This window comes from Microtus pennsylvanicus, chromosome 8 (genome assembly GCF_037038515.1).
Source record: "Microtus pennsylvanicus isolate mMicPen1 chromosome 8, mMicPen1.hap1, whole genome shotgun sequence".
NCBI lineage: Eukaryota > Metazoa > Chordata > Mammalia > Rodentia > Cricetidae > Microtus > Microtus pennsylvanicus.
In genome coordinates this window covers 43,250,275-43,265,365 of record NC_134586.1, presented here as the reverse complement: position 1 = coordinate 43,265,365, position 15,091 = coordinate 43,250,275, and positions in this window count along the sequence as shown.

The window sequence follows — 15,091 nt, the reverse complement described above, 5'->3', positions numbered from 1 at the left end:
CACACTCAGGAAATTGTAAAGCAGATACTATCATTATTTTGAATCCTAAACATCATGTTTATTAACACACACACACACACACACACATATTAGGGGGCTGGATCACTTAGAAGTTTGGCAGTGAAATACCAAACATTTTAAGTCTGCATAATTGGTTGAAATCCAGCCAGAACTGATAAGAAATGCCACTCTTCCCATCTGCTGGTTTACGCAAATGAGTTAGTGATCTCATTTAGCCTACTAGGAGACAGGTGTCTCTATTGCTAAAGCAACAACGAGGCTGGCTTCTAGCCCTAGTCTTAGGCAAATGTCTTGAATTTAGTTGTGGGTTACAATTTAGCATCAGATATGCTCCCAAGAATCCTAGGACCAGAGAGCAAGGCCAGAACTGGACATTACTACAGCTTTATGACCTGTCTGATGGGATACTATCTCACCCCAAATACGGAAGTTTCTAGACTCCTGTGACTACTTGATTCCTTCTATGTACATGATCTGAGACTTCCAAACCTGAAATATAAGAATATGGAAACTGACTGGATAAGACCTTGTTTCTTTCTGGCTTTTAACTTTTTTAAAAACCTATTTCAAATAATAATAATAATAAAAATAATAATAAAACCTCAAGTATCTTTTAAAACACTTATAGGGGTAAGACATCACAGATAAGTTCTGACTAAAATGCACTCACAATTAGTGAGTGTATGCAATGAAAAATTAGAGAAGTGAACAAAACATTGAACTAACCTGCCCGCTTTGGAATCTTCTTATTGTTGCTTGTTAGCTGTATAAAGGCTAAAACATCACGTAACCTTTCTATTCCTTGCATCCTCTTTCACAGGATGTAAGCAATAGAAGCCCCTCTCATCAGAGCATCATGAGTTCATGAGCAAATCATACACACAAGAGATCTGGGCTCGTAACAATTGTCATGTACAAATTATCTCATGCTACCGTGTTTCATAGACTATATCAACCCAATTTTTAGAAAGCACATTTTAATTCTGACACAAGTGCTTAGCTATAGGTATTATACAGTGTCACTTTAGAGATGAAGAACTAAACTTAAAAATTAAATGGCAACTAGTAGTTCATAAAGCTTATCATATCTGTCTAATACTGAAAATGATCTATCTTACTTAATTGGTTAAGCATCCATCATGGCTTAGAAGCATGTAACTTCTAAGAGTCTTGTCTAAGATTTCTGGTTCTCTGTTGACTCTGTCTTCTATACAAGGCAGAGAACCACAGTGAATTTCAACTTCTGACTTCATCAATGCAAAGCAACAATATTTACAATTTAGTAGACTGCCAATTTTAGTGATTTTTTTAAATAAATTTTTAGCTGCTATTAGTGAGTTATTTGCTAACCTGTGATTATCTCAACAAACTACACCAGCAGTGTGGTTACTGAAAAACTCTGGGCACATTTTCATTACTCAGTTTTATTTTATTTTTTGCTTTTAATTACTTTCACAGTTGTGAATTAATTCTTATTCTACCATGTTGGTGGTGGGAACTAAGCCTGGTTCTCTCCAAGAGCAGCGAGTGTTCTTTATCTACTGACCTATCTTAGCATCACTTTGACCATAATGTTTTTAAAAGATGATTATTAAAAGATGGTTGTAAGCATTAACATTTGGGTCACACTGTTTACATCAGTGCATATCCACAGTTTATTGACAAATGAGTGGTTGATAGAATGATGTGGCTAAGCAATTGGCTGCATGACTTCAGGGCTCCTGAAGAGAGGAGTCCCAGTGAAGGCACTCCTTAGAGGTCTGTGAGCCAGGGAGGTGAGCCCAACCAATGTTCCCAAATCATCATTCATATTAATCTGATTAACTCTTCCAGTCTCATTTGCAAAGTGCAGGGATCAGGAATTTTGGCAACCATCTGGGTAACAGAACTCCCTCCCTAAGGACCTTGTAAATTTCTGCCCATATGTTTCTTGTAAAATTGCATTGCCTACGGGTGCCCTGCTCAGCTCTTGTCTGCAAAGATAGCCAACCAACCAGATCTGTGATGAAGTCCTTCATCAGATATAGTAATGGTATTTATCGAGGGGTAGGCTGTTTTTCATATAGGACATTATAGAACTTTTATTGATAATATGAACACTGAGAATAATGACTACATTAAGCATGGGAAGGCATTATATGACACAAATCTTTTAATGTGCAGGATCATTTTTAAAAGGTCTTGGAATGATTAGGTACACAAAAAATAGAGGCCCACCCTTTTATTTTTCAGGGTAAAACCCTGGGAGTAGGCTTTCAGGATGTCACTCTGACAGTATCCCTCATTTGGGACTTTTCTGTCTGTATGTGCTTGTTTGGATGAAGGTATAGGCATATATGCACGCACCCATTTGTGTGTGGAGAGGTGTAGGCATGTACAGCAGATGTGCGGACAAACAGAGGGCAACCTCAGCTGTCACTCTTCAGGTGTTGGCTACCTTTTGTTCGAGTTGGGGGTCTCTCATCCATCTAGAACTTTGTCACAAAGGCCAGGCTGGCAGGTCGCTGAGCTTCCAGACATCTACTTCTCAGACTCACAGCTCACCCTTGTGGGAATTTCAGGCACACAGCGCCATACGCAGCTTATTATGTCTGCGGTGGGGATCTGAACTCAGATTCTCATGCTTGTTAGGCAAACATACTGACTTAGTTGTCATCTCAACCCTACAATGCCAGTTTTCATAATGGTAAACTAAGGACAATCAGCCAGTAATGATATTTTTTTTCTTTTTAATGATGACAGTGATTTTCTTTATCTCGTTTCCCTGGAAGGTATGTCATATTTGTCACTAGCTTTCCTGAACTGATTAATGAATAAAAGTTCTCCTCTTGAGTTACTGTAAGGAGCATGCGTTTCATTCAACATCACATCTTTTTCTTCAGTTTTCAGTGTGAGTTGAAATATTTAGCTCCTTCAATTCATCGGAAGCTTCAGGAATCAAGACTGATTATTTGAATACTCAGTTCACCTAATTAAGAGGAGATACTAACACCTCAGATACCTAAGAGGAAGAGATATTAATTTCTCAAGATATTCCTATTTCCTAATGATTTAATGAATATTCAGGGTTGAAAACAAGGAACACATTGGGTATCATACGTAAAGTCATTGTAATCCATATTTTGTTCTTAGACAATGAAATAACCTAATGTGACAGGGTAAGAGTGGTGAAAACTACTCCTTTGGGCACTTCGTGGAAAAATACTTCATGGAAAATGGATTGCAACTGCCACTTTCCAAACCTTCTCTAAACAAATCTAATCCTCATCCTGGAGATATTTGCAACTATTTCTCAGAATGTGTAGATTTCAGATTATATGTATCCCTTAAAGTCATAGGCCAGATCATGTTCCTTTAAGGATGGAAGGTACAGATCCAGGAAAAAAAAATGTTTCCTTATGCTGACCATGTCTATAGAGAAGTACTGAGAATAAAAGGCCCACTGATACAACACAACATTCTAATGATTAGAAAAGAATCATGCACGTAGCTAAGGCTCGGGTCATGTCAGAGAAATGGTGTCATAAAGGCTATATGAGTGAGGAAGAAAGAATGCAACATTGTAGTATGGGTATTTTCTCAAAGCATAACATTACCACCCCATCTGTCATGAAAGAGAAATAACCTTGGTCCATGATGAAGACAATGGAATAAGTGAAATACAACAGTGGTAGCTACATCAGTGGCAATACTAAGGGAGACATTAATGCTCTTTAGTAGAAGAAAGGGGGTTAAGGATCCAGATGCCATCACATGTGATTACACCATCTGCTACCTCCTTCCCATTGCTAAACTTGAGTGGTAGTGGCAGTAGCCAGTATATAAGAAAGGGGGTGGAGTGCTAACTGAAGGTAGAATCCTATGATGGCGTTTCCATGAGACCATCATCCATGATGGGATGGGACTTTATTGCCTTGTAAATATTTTTTTTTAGTTGACTGTGCACATGTATGTAACCTCTTTACTTACGTTGCTGTAAGCTGAGAATTTAAAATAAGTAAGCCTGATACTCATTGAATGTCACATTGGACTTGGGTGGAATCATTTCTCTGAGGCTTTATTGGAATCCAAACTGGGATGAATAGACGGTTCCTTATGTCTCTTCATGAAAGTTAACATTCAATTCTAGAATTAAATGATTTTTAGCCAACTGTATTTTATGGGAATAGCAGGTCTTTGGCCCAGCCTGCTAGGCTTGATCATGAGTAATTCAGAGGAATTTCATTGGAGTATAAGAATTATCTTCTGTTCTAGAGTGACAAGCTTAGGAAAAGACAAGGTCATGGTGTGTGAACAGATCTCTAGGTTCCAGCTGGGACCAAGCATAAGCTATACAAACTCTCTTAAGCAGACTCCACCTAAATAATTTGTTAGATTTATTAATGCCTGCTTCTCTTTCTTCAGGCATAGTCCCTAGCAACCAAGCTAAGACAAAAACAAACCTTGTTTGTGCAATACTTCTATGAAGAAAGTCCAGACTTCCCAGAAAGCATCATTTTTGTGAAACCCTCACAGTTACAGTTGCTGTCCCTTCTTTTAACACCTAGAACTTAGATACCAAATACCAAGGAAGAGAACGGTGTCTCGTGCATTTCTGCTCCCACCATTTGAGCTGTTTACTAAAATGTCTGTTTTGCCATTTGTTCCCAAACCTGTTTAAGTTGTTGATTTGTTATTATAATTGCATAATGTAATTATATATAATGTAAACTGATGAAATGTCTCTGTGAAAATAAAGAATTACATTGCCATGGAAACTAATTGGAATGTTTTAGAAAGATCCAATGAAGGAAAATCGCTGAAAAAAATTTAGGATTAACAAGATGTCTTAGTGAGTAAAGGGACTTGCCACCAAAGCTGACAGTCTGAGTTCCTTCCCAGACTGTGGAAAGAGAAAAGTGACTCAAATAACTTGTCCCCTGACATCAAGTTGGGCATTGTAGCATGCATACATAAACACACACACACACACTCACACAAACACACACATTAAAAAATAAATAAGTGTAAAAATATATTAAAGTACATTTGACAATTTAACTTCAAAATACTTAGGGGAAGAATATAATCCTGAAAGTCTTTAAGTTTTTATCTTTGCAATCAAAACTGAAAATAGAAATCATAGATAATTCATTATAGGTATGGTTTGTGTAGCAAAATAAATGACAAAACACATCTTGGGGTCTCTTATTTACTCTCAGTCTGTTGGTCACCAGTGCACAAGGGCAAAGAGGCATAAGCGGGGACAGAAAGTCACAGTTAGACTGTGAGCACTAACAGAAACAGCCTTTTGAGAGACTGCTTTCGGTGAAATAGCTCAACTTTATTCCAGAGTATAAGGAATATATAGGATTGGGGAGCCTAGAGAAAAACCCTAATTTGCATTTAGTGTCACACAGGTTTAGTATGTGGCAGTAGTGTCCAAAGCAGAGCTCCTAGCACAAATCTTCTAGCAAGAATCTCTACGAAGGGTCAAGCTAAAGATCAATCAGGCATCTGACTTAGTGACAGCTTTTAGATAAATTAAGTCCACCCGAACCAGAGACATTCTCCAGATAAGGGCAGGAGATTTCGCTGGGGAACAAAGGAGTTTCCATGTTGCCAAGTATTTGCCAGGCCATAACAGACTGCAGCCTTGACCAGCCAGCAATGCCTTCCAAGAAACACCAATGAGATGTTCCATACATAAAAAAGGTTATTAGTGATTGTAAGTGGCTTATTTGTAGAGCTATTGTCTCTATGATAAGCACCACAAAAACTGGGTGTGGGGATGCAAGCCCATAATCCCAGCCCTAAGTGGAATCCCAGCCTCCCCAAAGGAGGAGGTTCAGGAGCTAAAGGTTCTCTTCTGCTACCTAGAAAGAAGTTCTTGGTCTTCTAGTTAATGATTGTTATACTGTTATAGATTTTAGCTAAGGTAAAATCACGAGCGATTTGGAACTGATAATATACTTCAGTGGTAACACATTTGTATACTATGTGAAAGAACCTGCACCATACAAAACAAAAGAAGGACAAGCAACAACACATATAGAAAACAAGTGTTAAAAGTGTAATGTTTACATGAGTTAATTTGCAAATTCCTAATTTAGCCTGCTTCTTCCAGTAATACCAAAGGTGAAAGGGCAGCATTTTCAACACTGCAATTGAAGTTATCTTTTATGTTTCAGTATTATGTATTTTTTTCATTGTGCTCTAAATTGTAGTAAGGTCCTGTCAACTTACTATTCTCCATTAATCACTGTACATTGACCGTTCATGTCTTATAATCAAGAGGAACATATTTGTACCTGGCTTGCTAACTCTTTCATGCCCCAGACTTTTCCTTCCCATTTTGTACAGTTTCTGACTGGGTCAGTGAAGAATAAGAAGACTGAATGAATATTTTGTCACTGTTCTCAGAAATCTCTGTGTCAATACTAAAGAATAAAATATTAAATTACAATAAAATTAAAAAGTAATGCATAATTTGCTTAAACATTCCACTTTTTTATTAGAGAAATCTGCAAGACTCGCTTTATTGTTCTGGCACCAAAAGAATTATGGAAATTAATAAGATATACAATGCATAATGTAAAACATGAATATAGTCACAATTTCATAATGAATATTGTATTAGTATAAATAAGTCAGAATATAGGAATAAATTCTCACCACTGATACAAAATAACAATGAGCTTAAAAAGTTATTAGACCTGAGTTTAAGAAGGGGAGGTATCAACGCCTATGGATCGGTCTTTCAATATAGACATTGGAGTTAGACAGATGTAACTGAAAGTCTAGACTCTGATGTTTGCACTTGTTTGATCATGGCAAAGCTATAGACCCTTTCTCGACTTCAGTTTTCTCATCTTTAGAAGAAAATCACGATTGCTAGGATGTTTTTGGATATACTGTACTTAAGCAAAGTTTTTGGAGCATTACAAGCACTTGGGATCTCTAAATTTATTAATAGACTGTACATATTTGAAAAGTTTCAGACAAGCAGTAACAATTAAACTGTCTGAGTTGGTAAGTCCGGAAGTTAAAAAGGATGATGAAAACAAGAAAAAGGATTTGTAAGCACCAGAACAGTGTGACCTGTGCCAGATCAGAAATATTAATATGCAAAGAAGAACACGAAGATTAGATCATCGAAGGAAAGAGAGGGAGTGGTCATGTGAAGATGAGGGCTCTAGGAGGCCTCTGAGGTTCCCAGGGAAAGAACAACATTTACCATAGCCTGAGTCCCTCTATTTCAGAGAGAGCGCTCCTAAATTCCAGAGAAAAGATTGGATTTTAGGTAACCATCCTCTGAAACTGCTTGTGCAAACTGGGATGAGTGGATGAGAAGAAAATCAGAGAACAATTAAAGAAAGACCAAGTAACAGATCCAATTGCAACATCTTTGCATTTGTGAGAGCATGACCTAATGTCTGCATCTGCATACCTTACAACATCTGAGATAAAAAAAAATTCTCATATCTTCCTTCTATTCCGGTATGGAGTCTACAGTGCTTAAGTAATTTGATTTGAAATAATCTTTCTTCCTGTGTGAAGTGCACTCAGCCACCTCATTAATTTTGATTTTATGCTCAATAAAGTTTCTGTTATTTCTGCAAATTTCATATCTGGTTAGGCTCCTGGAGTTCTGCCCTTTTCATCTTGTATTTAAAGTACAGATCCCTCTGTTAATGTTCATCTATTTCTATTGTTTCTTCTGTCTAGTCATAGTTCACGAAGAAAACATTCTATCTCTCAGAGAAACCCATGTATCTCTCATTCTCTGATCTCTATGGTTCATATTATCCTTCACTGAGACATTTCTGTTTTATGTGCATGTGTATCTGTATTCGTATTTGTGTGTGTTCATGTCATAAATATATGAACATATAGGTGCCTGTGGAGCCTTAGATGCCAGACCTCAGGAAACTTGCATTTTATTTGTTTGAGATAGAATCTCTCACGTTGTACAGAGCCTGTCAGGCTAGGCTGGTTGGCCAGCAAGCCACAGGGATTCACTTGTCTTTACTTTCCCAGCTCTTTGTTTATAAGTGTGTGTGTGTGTGTGTGTGTGTGTGTGTGTGTGTGAAAGGGCACTGGGGATTGAATTCACATTTTCATATTTGCAAAGTGAGCATTGTACTGACTGAGCTATCTTTCTAGCCCTCCCATTTCTTTTATATTACAGCTGTAATTCTTAGATTTGTTGTTAAAAATAATGTATTTTCATGAATTCTTCGAGAATTTCATATAAGCAATTTTGATCACAGTCACTCCTCATTTCTCCCCCCACTTCCTTCTTGATTTGCTCTCCATTGCACATCCTCATTTTTTTTAAAACAGTCTTTTCACAACAGATATCTTGTAACCTTCCCTACTCCCCACCACCCTTTCTTGATATTCCATGCACTTTGGGTGTAGGGGTTATATTGTCAATACATTAATTGGGGATGGGCATACAATGGAAAATTGCTTTATGTATTTAAGATAAGTAAATATTTCATGTGAGGTTTTATTCCATCAATCCATAGCTCTTAAACCATTCTAAATATTTTTCCATAAATTACATTTCAGAAATGTAAATGCAGTGCTTACCTTGTGCAAAGGTAGTGGAAGATAGGAGGAAACAGGCATCATGTATGCTTCAAAGTCCTTAAATACAGAAAGACAGACAGCAGAAACAACAAGTAGCTGAATCCAACAATTTCTAAGCAGAGTGATTTATTAGGCTGGTGAAAGGAGGTGAATTTCTTGGGAACAATTGCGAGGACAAAGTAAAATGTGCTAGATAGAGAATTTGGGGAATCCTTACAGGTGAGACTACTTGAGAGGTAAAAAGGAGAACAGGAAGTGACCAAAGAACATATTAATTTAGGCAGAGAGTGGAGGCCCTGCAGTAGGACCAAGCTGTCATCTTTGAGGAAGACGAGGAAACAAACTGTGCATGATTTCAATAATAATGTGGGTAAGGAGGCTGAGGCAGATGGGTCTGAGCTTTGCAGATCATTGTTGCAGAGTAAGTAAAATGGGAAGGGAGAACAAATTTATAAGATACGCACACAAACACATATACACAGAAAGACACACACAGCCACGCACAAACATACACACACATATATATACACACATATATTTATGTATACACACATGCACATATACATATATACACAGACACATATACACATAGAGAGACACATATATACACATACACACATACGTGCTTACACCCATATAAACACACAAAAGGACTCATATATACTACATATATATACATGCATACAGACATACACAGAGACAGACACACACAAATATACGTGTACACACATTCATACATATACATACATATCCACACAATCATATCCACAGATATATACATTACATTTAAAAAAGATATTATTGGTTGTGAAAAATATACACATATACATATGTACACAATCATACAGACCCACAGATATACACATTATATTTTAAAGAGATATTATTAGTTATGAAATAATAAGTTTTCTCTATCAGAGACAAAAAAAGAAACAAAGAAATTAGTTGAGCAGCTCCACTCATTTATTCACTCCAAGCTGTTGTTACCGTATGCTAGAGAGTGAGTGGCTAAAACACAGACACTTTCTTCTCCCTGTTCTAGAGGCTAAAACTTTGGTATTGGGTGTCAGTATGACTGGGTTCTTGTCAGGGTTCTATTTGTGTCAAAGGAGAGAGAAAGAGAGAGAGAGAGAGAGAGAGAGAGAGAGAGAGAGAGAGAGAGAGAGAGAGAGAGAGAGAGAGAATTTTTTCTGTGTGTCTGTTTTTATGCAGTAGTGTACTCACGACTAATTGTCTCCCAAAGGCACCCTCCACCTCCATCGCATACGCTTTAGAAACACACAGTTCTGAGGTCCAACCTTTTCACATGTTCCAGGGTAGGGGTATGTGGATTAGAAATATTAGATGGAAGGAACAGAGATGTGGAAGAAAAGGAACAGAGAATAGAACCAGTAGGGCAATCCAGTGAATACTGAATTCACCCACACTTATTTCCCTTATATACCAAATAGAAAAGGGGTGGGGGAGAGAAAAAAAAACAACCCTGCTTCACCGTGACACAGAACAAACAGCAATTACTTGCTTCAATATCTGAAATATCAAGCAACTATATCCTGAGTTAAGCATTTTGTTGTTTAGGCAGGACATATAGCCATCACACCTTATACCAAGCATCCTGTAGGCAACCAATCCCAGGGTCAAACCTCTTGTCACATCCTTGGAAGAGCAGGAATAGACTTAAATTCTTTGACCTTTGGTCAAGGTGGAACAGGTACATTTCTGTGGATTCCCACAGCACAGTCGTTCATCCCTTAGCATATACTATCCATAGTCTAGCTGAGATATGGTGCTGAAAATAGAGAAAGGAACCAAGACAGTTCAGGTTGATGAAAGAAATATTAAGAGAAAAAAAGAAGAAACAAACTCAAGACAAGTCCTCAATTGTCAGTTGATACCGTAGAATGTATAGTAATTTCTTACTGGGCTGAAGGTTGTTTAAATCTAGAAAAACCTTTTCTCAGCAAATTTCTGATAGTTCTATTCAAAAGATAATGGTTAGGAAAATGAAGCTAGACAGTAAATATTTTATATTTACCAGCCATATGACCTTCAGCCACTGTCCATACATATATGAGAAAGAGAGACTCAGTTCTAATACATCTTTATTTACAAAACAAGCACAGAACACAGCAGTAAGCTCTGCTATATGTAATCTTTGTTATATGTGTTAAAAGAAAGAATAAAAAACAAACTCATGTTTCTGGTTATGCAATATTTCACAATATATTTAACTTAAATATTATGACATCACATGATGTTAGAAACATGGATTATTATGCTTTTTCTTTTTGAGTATATATTTTCATCACTTTTATTTAAGTGTATCCATATGTGCTCAGGAAAACCAGAGACACTGTATTCCCTGTTCTGGATTTACAGGCAGTTGTGAGCTGTCTAACATGGGTGCTAGGAAACAAACTGGGGTCCTCTACATAAACAGTATGCATTCTTAATTGGCACGCCATCTCTCTAGCCCCACTACAATGTTTTCAAGGCATGTTTTTCTCTCATTGAGAATTTCTATATGTAAGCTGGGTGGTGGTGGTGCATGTCTTTAATCCCAGCACTTGGGATGCAGAGGTAGGCAGATCTCTGTGAATTCAAGGCCAGCCTGGTCTACAGCTAGTTCCAGGATAGCTAGGGCTGTAACACAGAGAAACTCTGTCTTGAAACAAACAAACAAAAAGAATTTCTATATGTCTGATGTATTCAAGTCCTTATCTCCATAGCCACAAGATGAAACCACTTGACTAAACATTTTTTTGGTTATCAAACCTTAATAGAAAACAGCAGTTAAAAGGTTGCATACAATTGAGAGGCAGAGGGAGAACATTTATTGTTATTTTTAATTGACTCAATTATGCCAAATGGCATCCATTCGTCTATGGTCTTTTCTTCATTGCTCCTCATTGAAAGGTGTCATCTGAATTTAACAAGTACTTCCCCTTTGCTGGGGTCAGAGCTATTTACTGTCTGTATCTCATGAAAAAAATGCAGCCCCCATGTTCCAAATGTTATTCATATTTATTCCAAATTGTGATGTATTGAAGTGGCTTCTTTTATCTTGCCTTGAAAGTCCTGATAACAAAAAAGACAGGAAGATCAATAACCACATGATGGGTAACTAATTGCTTTTGCTTCAACCTGCAACCTGCCATCCCTGGAGGAGCTCATTCCAAAGTCCATTTGACAATCTCAGATATTGTTTTCAAGCTCGAATCTCAAAAGTCTAGACTGCAAATGGAATAGGAAGAATACGTTTAAAATACTCCCATCATTAAAGCCTTTATATGTGTGTACTACTCAGTGTGATCCATGTACAGCATTTTCAACAGGCAATTGCTAAAATGGCTATTAAGAACTAAGAGATTTTTTTTTATTTTGCTGAGAGTGATGTTCTACTAAATGTCATTGAATTGCTTTTTAAAATGTTTTAATTCACTGTCGGATACATCAAAGCATCACACTGAAAATTCATTTTTAAGAGTTTATTTGGTTATATGACTTATAATCAACACATTTTGATCCATTACAAAGACCTTGCTCTAATCCAAAGACAAACTTACTTAATCTTCACAAATCCATAAGAGGGGGTACTCCTATTTCAAAACAGGGACATAGAGAACTCTCTGCAGTTTCACATTAAAGAATTCTGTTTTCCATATAAACAAAATTCAATCGCTTCTTTGTCCCCTTGTTTTTCTATCCATGAACTGGAGATAAAAATATTGCCTATTTTCTTATTGTATATACACTGATATCTTGAGACATTTAGAAGGCTGTCATATATAAGAGACTTACCTAACAGAGGTAATGCCTCTGAAGGCAGAAACCTTTTGTACAATATGCTATGAAGAATACAAAGATTCATGGACAGATCCAACATATACATATGTTAATATGAGCATTTTCAGAATTCTGCACAAAACCTATGCAAGATCAAGCTAGATAAGATACCAGCATGGAAAAGGAAAGTGGTCATGAAGTCCCATCACTTCCAGAGGAGCTCTTGGTAACTGATAGCTACTAGAAAAGGCCAAGTCAGTTTTCTTTGAGGTTGCGGCCACTGGTAGGTTAAACACATTCCAGTGAAGCACATATTAAAAAACAACCCACCCCCAAAAAAACCCACAATTTTTATTTTTTAAAGAGGACACAGAGTTGAATGAAAACGATAGGTGTTTTTGAGTAAAGTTGGGGGAAGTGTGAATATGATCAAACTATATCTTACAGAACCTAAAAGAACTAAAAAACATTTTTTTTAGGGAAGTAGTGGCCACAGGAAATTGATTTTCTAAAACTACACATGATATTTTCCTGTTGAGAAGCTGCTTTTTCTTAGCTTGCTGTTTATAGATTGTTTTCATGTTTCTATGAAAGTGTACAGATGTTAATTTATACCTCTTGGAGTGCTGACTGTATCCTTAGGTATGGAACAAAGTCAGCTCCATACTGCCATGAAGATAATGGAATAAACCTCTGAAACTATAAGCCAGTCTGAATTAAATGTTTTTCTTTATAAGAGTTGCCATGGTCATGGTGTCTCTTCACAGCAATAAAAACATTAACTAAGACAGAAATTGGTATCACAGATTGCTGTAGTACTGGGTATTGGGATGATAGACCATACCATACTTTTGTTTGAAGGAATGCCGATTTAGGAAATTTGGATTAGAAAAGTTGACCACTTTCAACAGGGTTTAATGGGCCATACGCGAAGGAGCATGAAAAACAGTGGTACTGAGAGTGATTTCAACTGTAGTGGTCTGATTCAAGATGGTTCTGAAGAGAATTTTAGTATGTTACCTAGAGATCATTCTTATGATATTTTGGTAAAGAATGTAGCTGCTTTGTGCCCTTGTCGTAAAAATTTTCCCGAGGCTAAAGTGAATTAATTCTTTTGGCAGAGGAAATCGAAACACAGCCCAGTATAGACTCTGCCATGTTGTGTTTCTAATAAAGATTTATAATGAAAAGGAGCAAGTTAATAAAGGAAAAATGCAAAAATGCTTAATTTGAGGAAAAAAGAAACATCAGGAAGTAGAATGGAACTATGTCAGGAGTTCAAGAAGATAAACAGATTAAGAAATATGATAAAGGGAATGGTCACCTCAGGGCAAGATAACACCCAACTAACTTTCAATTTGTGAAAAGAGATTAAAGAAAAGCTTGAGCTAGGTGTTGTGGTGCACGTCTTCAATCCTAGCACTCTGAAGGCAGAGGCAGATGAATATCTGAGTTTGAGGACAGCTTGGTGTACAGAGCAAGTGCCAGGACAATCAAGCTTAGGCAGTGATGGTAACCATAGAGATCAGAAAGTTGGTGATGTAAATGTAAATGAGGGTCCATGTTTTATTCCTAGCAAGCAGCAGAACTTGGCAGCTTCAGCCACATGGTTCTGGCTTCAAAGTCAAGGATAGAAGAAAGAGGTTATGGAATCTTCATTTGTGACTAAGGAAAGCCACGAGAACAAGTGTGTGTCAGGGGTGTCATTGAACATAGGCCATGAGAGGCTAGTACATGATGTTGTGGAGGTGAAGCCTGGGTTGCCTTGGAGATCCCAAGATGGAGATGCCAGAGTCATGGGATACTAGCAGATGAGAGCTGCTAATGGGGAATGGAATCAGTCCAAGAGAAAGAAGCATGTTGTAGACAGAAGTTTCCTCCTTGCCTAGTCCTACAGCAGTTCAGTCCCAAAGAAACATACAGAGACTTATATTAATTATAAACTGGACTATTTAGCTCAGGCTTATTATTAACTAGATATTATAACATAAATTAACCCATAATTCTTATCCATATTTAGTCATGTGGGTTGATACCTTTTCTCAGTAAGGCCTTCTCATCTTGCTTTCTCTGTATCTGGGTGGTGACTGTTCTCTGCCTTTCCTCTTCCCAGAATTCACCTACTCTGGTTGTCCTGTCTATTCTTCCTGCAAGGCTAAACAGCATTTTGTTAACCACTATGAATGACAAATCTTGGCAATGTAAAAGAGTATTATTCCACAGTATGTTGCAGTCAACAATGCTAGATGGAGTTTGAAATCTGAAGTGGATTTTGATATAAGACATGGAAATACAGAGTTTGTACTTTGCCCACCTGGATTTCCTTCTTGCTTTGGTCCAGTATTTTCTGACTATGTCCTTTTCCCTATGTTTTAAAATTGTTATGTAGGCCGGGCAGTGGTGGCGCACGCCTTTAATCCCAGCACTCAGGAGGCAGAGGCAGGTGAATCTCTGTGAGTTCGAGGCCAGAATGGTCTACAAGAGCTAGTTCCAGGACAGGAACCAAAAAGCTACGGAGAAACCCTGTCTCGAAAAATCAAATAAATAAATAAATAAATAAATAAATAAATAAAATTGTTATGTATATCCTGAGCTGTTCTGCTTTTTTATTTTGATTTTATAGATGGTTAGAGTCATGATTAAATGAATCTCAGAAGAAACTTTGAACTTTTGACTTTTAAGTAATTTGAGACTGTTATAGACCATG